Genomic DNA, 5,598 nt, shown 5'->3' on the forward strand with positions numbered 1-5,598 from the left:
GTATTTTGGAAGTCCGTAGCTCATTTAGGCTTGAAATGCCGAAGTTTGAATTTTTGAAGTTTCCGGTCCGATAGTGAGTTTTTGATCCGAGGGTCGGATTAGAATTCTGGAAGTTGCAGTAGCTCCGTCATGTCATTTGGGATGTGTGTGCAAAATTTCAGGTCATTCGGACGTGTTTTGGTTAGGTTTTTGATCGAAAGCGTGTTTTGATGAAAATTTAAGTTCTTAGGCTCAAATCCTAGTTTAATTCGAGTTTCCGGCGTTGTTTTTGGTGGTTTAAGGATCGGTACAAGTTTGAATGATGTTATGGGATATGTCCATAGGCTTGGTTGCGGTCCCGGGGGCCTCGGGTGTATTTCGGGTGCTCAATGGAGCATTTTGGAGTTGGGTTATTGCAGAAAAATCCTTTAGCCGTTGCAGGTCCCAGATCCTTCTTCGCGTTCGCGTACCTCCCATCACGTTCGCGTAGCTTTGACTCACTTCTTATTCGCGTTCGCGGCCGCTCTCACGCGTTCGCTTAGTGTAATCCTGGAGGGGGGCCAGTTCCTTATACGCGTTCGCATACCCACCTCCGCGTTCGCGTAGCCTCGCCTATTTCCCCGTCGCGTTCGCGAATGCTGCTTCGCGTTCGCATAGAGCAGCTCCTGGACTTTAACATTTTCCTTCATCGCGTTCGTATTACTTGTGTCACGTTCGCAAAGCTTCATGTCCCCAGGCCTTCGCATTCGCATTCTACCTGTCGCGATCGCGAAGGGTAATTTTGGCATCTTCAAATTTTCTTCTTCGCGAACTCGAGCTCACCTCCGCGTTCGCGATGCATTAAAGTTTTGGACAGTATTTAACATTTCAAAAATGAGGGTTAGCCATTTTTATCAAAATACAAGCCTGGGAGCTCAGATTTGTGAGCAATTTCGAGGGGTTTTCGAGGGCAACGATTGGGTAACGATTCTCTACTCCCTTATGCTTAAAACCCACTAATCTAATCACGAATTCATCTTTAATTCCGATTTTTGAATGAAAAATTGGTAAAACTTCATAGACCAAACTATTGGATTTTGAGTGGGTGTTTGACCTCCGATTTGGGAAATTTCTATATGGTTAGACTCGTGAGAGTACGAGGGTTCTGAAAATGTGAAAATTTTCGATTCCGAGATGTTGGCCTGAAGGGCGTTTTGGTCATTTTACCTAAATTCGCGTCTTGGCTTTAAATTAAATAGTAGAATCAGTTGTTTGTGATGTTATTTACGTTGTGTAATTGAATTGAATAGATTTGGGCCATTTGGAGTCGGATACTCGTGGCAAAAGTGTGGTTTCGAGTTGATTTTGGAGCCGGTTTGAGGTAAGTGGCTTGTCTAACCTTGCGTGGGGGACCCTTCCCCTTAGGATATGATATTTGGTAATTGAATGCCTTGTACGCGAGTTGACGAGCGCGTACTTGAGCTAATTGTTGAAAATCCGGTTTTACTTTAAATATTTAGACTGAGTTTCTTTCTTACCTGCTTTACTCTACTTGCAATAATAGCCTGTATTAGTTTAGAAAAGCATGCTTAGCTGACCTAAACTGCCTATTTGCTTAAGTTGCCTTGATTGTACTACGTGAAGCATGTTAGGCTAGAACTACTTGTTGCCTTGTATTTTTGACTCTAGTTCTGAATATCTTCTTGTTGTGGCTGCGTATTTACATTGGGACTACGGATCTAGGATTCCGGTAGCTCCCTCCCTTGTTTGTTTACTTTGGGACTGCGGGTTCGATTCCCAATAGATCCCCTTGCATATTTACTTTGGGACTGCGGGTTTGATTCCCGATAAATCCCCCTGCATATTTACTTTGGGACTGCGGGTTAGATTCCCGATAGATCCCCCTGCACATTGATAGTTGGACTACGGGGCGGAACTCCGGGATATCCTTGGATATATACATATGATGGACCACGGGACGGTATCCCGGGAGATCTTTGGATATATATACATATGATGGACTACGGGACGGTATCCCGCGAGACCCACTGGACAGTTGAGAAAAGGACTACAGGAAAGTATCCTAGGAGATCCTCATTGTTACCATTGGTATTGAGTTGTACATATTCCGTGTTTACTCTGTTCCTTGTGTAATTGTTATTTGCTTTATTTAGCCTGTCTTATTTCATTGCCGTACTCATTATTACTGCTGTTTTCATACTGTTAATTCATATTATATTGTTTAATCTCAGTAGGGCCCTGACCTTCCTCGTCACTACCCAACCGAGGTTAGGCTTGACACTTACTGAGTACCGCTGTGGTATACTCATGCCCCTTCTGCGCATGTTTTTCATGTGCAGATCCAGGTACTTCGTCCTAGGCGTATCACTCTCGAGGCGGAGAGATCTAGCAGAGACTTCGAGGTACATCTGCCGCGTCCGCAGACTAGGAGTCTCTATCTTATTCTAGCTTTAGCAGTTAGCTTTTCCTTTCATACATTTTGCTAGAGACATTCTGGAGTTAGAGTCGTGTATTACTTTCCGATAGGTTGTGTTCCTTTTGGGATGATATTGTAGACTTCCGCATTATTGGGTTGTATATGCCGGGCGAAATTTATATACAGTTACCCTTCTAGTTGTTTAGTTTAATTATTTGTTTCCGTAAGTTATGTTATTTCTGCATTGTTAGGCTTACCTAGTCGCAGGGACTAGGTGCCATCACGACATGTTCACGGAGGGCGAACTGGGGTCGTGACAAGTTGGTATCAGAGCTCTAGGTTCATAGGAGTCACGGAACACAAGCCGGTTTATTAGAGTCTCGCTGATCGGTACAGAGACGTTTGTACTTATCTACGAGAGGCTATGTAACCGTTAGGAAAATTTCACTTCATTTGATTCCCTGTCGTGCGAGATTTTTGACATCGCAATCCTAAACTCCTGCCTTCTATTCTCTCACAGATGGTGAGGACACGTGCTACTCGAGATGATCAGGCACCCACGCCCCCTACTGCAGCCGTCAGAGGCCGGGGCCGGGGTAGAGGCCGAGGACATGCACGTGGTGCAGCCAGAGCACCTGCGCGAGCTGCCGCCGAGGTACCACCAGCAGTACCAGTCGAAGTCCAGACACCCGATACGTCTGCTACTACTACTCCAGCTCTTCAGGAGACTTTGGCACAGTTCCTGAGCATGTTTGGTACATTGATTCAGGCGGGATTGATTCAGGTTGTGCCGACTACTTCACAGATCGAGGGAGGGACCCAGACTCCCGCCGCCCCCACTCCAGGGCAGCGAGTTTCCATTGGTCAGATTCCAGGAGTCATGGCGACACAGCCTGTGGTCCCAGTTCAGCGGGCGGTGAGGGCCTCTCACCGAGTAGGGGACAGGTAGGCCCAGGAGAGAGAGGACAGATGAGGTCAGGAGGGAGAGTATAGAGGAGTGAGTAGACCTCGTAGACCGGGGAGATATACTGGTCCTTATTTTGGAGACAGGGTGCGTCATGGTAGAGGTTTTGTCGGCCAGCCAGCTCAGTTTGCATCTTAGATTTCACACAGAGTTTCAGGTGTTCAAGGGTCTCGGAGTACCCGTACCGCACAGTTCCCACTGCCACGTCAGTCGCGAGGTTGCTTTGAGTGTGGTGACATACGCCATGTGGTGAGGTATTGCCCTAGACTTGGGAGGAGCGCACCTCCACAGACTTCTCGACCACAACGCACCCCGCAGAGTTCTCAGGCTATTGTTACAACCCCAGTTGCTACCCCACCTACCTGTACTGAGACTGTTGCCTCCGATTCTGTCATCACAGGTATTGTCATGGTTTGTTATAGAGGTGTACCGATTCTATTCGATCTAGGCTCCACTTATTTTTATGTGTCTTCTTATTTTGCTCCGTATTTGGGTGTACCTCGGGATTTCCTTGATTCTTCCTGTTTATGTTTCTACTCCTGTGGAGGGATTCTCTTATTGTGGACAGCGTTTATTGGTCATGTTTGGTTACTATTCGTGGTTTTGAGACCAAAGCAGATTTATTGTTACTCAGTAAGGTTGATTTTGACATTATCTTGGGCATGGCCTGGTTGTCGCCCCATTTTGCTTATTCTTGATTGTCACGCTGGCTATGCCAGGTATTCCGTGTATTGAGTGGAGCGGTACTTTAGCTCACACTCCCAGTAGAGTTATCTCTTTTCTTAAAACTCAGCGCATGGTTGAGAAGGGGTATGCTGCGTATTTAGCTTATGTGAGAGATGTCAGTGCTGATACCCCTTCTATTGATTCGGTTCCAATGGTACGGGATTACCCCGATGTGTTTCCAGCTGATCTTCCGGGCATGCCGCCCGATAGAGACATCGATTTTGCCATTGATCTATTGCCGGGCACTCAGCCCATTTCCATTCCTCCGTATCATATCGCTCCTCCTGAGTTGAAGGAGTTAAAGGATCAGTTGCAGGAATTGCTTGATAAGGGTTTTATTCGACCCAGTGTCTCACCTTGGGGTGCTCCTATCTTGTTTGTGAAGAAAAAGGATGGTTCTATGCGCATGTATATCGATTATCGCCAGTTGGACAGGGTTACAGTGAAGAACCGTTATCCTTTGCCTCGTATTAGTGACCTGTTTGACCAGCTTCAGGGTGCACAAGTGTTTTCTAAGATTGATTTGCGCTCTAGGTACCATCAGTTGAAGATTCGGGAGCCAGATATCCCGAAGACTTCCGTTAGGACTCGGTATGGTCATTACGAGCTCCTTGTTATGTCATTTGGGCTGACCAATGCCCCAGCAACTTTCATGCATTTGATGCACAGTGTGTTCAGACCATATCTTGACTCGTTCGTTAGTGTTTTTGTTGATGATATTTTGGTGTATTCCCGGAGTCGCGAAGATCATAAGAAGCACCTGAGGACCGTGCTTCGGACCTTGAAGGAGAAGAAGTTATATGCAAAGTTCTCAAAATGTGCGTTCTGGCTGAGTTCTGTGGCATTCTTAGGCCACGTGATTTCGAGTGAGGGTATTCGGGTGGACCCGAGGAAGATAAAGGTCGTGCACAGTTGGCCCAGGCCGTCCTCAGCCACAGAGATTCGCAGTTTCCTTGGTTTGGCGGGCTACTACCATCGTTTCGTGGAGGGATTTTCATTGATTGCGGCCCCTATGACTAGATTGACCCATAAGGGTGCCCCATTTCAGTGGACAGAGGAGTGTGAGGCGAGCTTTCAGAAGCTCAGGACAGCTTTGACTACAGCCCCTATTTTGATATTGCCTACTGGTTCGGGGTCCTATATAGTTTATTGTGTTGCCTCACGGGTTGGCCTCGGAGCGGTATTGATGTAGGATGGTAGGTTGATTGCCTACGCGTCCAGACATTTGAAGATACATGAGAAGAACTACCCTGTCCACGACCTTGAGTTAGCTGCTATTGTTCATGCCTTGAAGATCTGGCGTCATTATTTGTATGGTGTGCCTTGTGAGATATATACCGATCACCGGAGTTTGCAGCATCTGTTCAAGTAGAAGGATCTTAATTTGCGTCAGAGGAGATGGTTGGAGTTGTTGAAGGATTATGACATTACTATTCTATATCACCCGGGCAAGGCCAATGTGGTGGCTGATGCCTTGAGTCGCCGGGTGGAGAGTTTGGGGAGTTTGGCATAT

Source organism: Nicotiana attenuata, chromosome 1, assembly GCF_001879085.1.
Source record: "Nicotiana attenuata strain UT chromosome 1, NIATTr2, whole genome shotgun sequence".
Classification (NCBI taxonomy): domain Eukaryota; kingdom Viridiplantae; phylum Streptophyta; class Magnoliopsida; order Solanales; family Solanaceae; genus Nicotiana; species Nicotiana attenuata.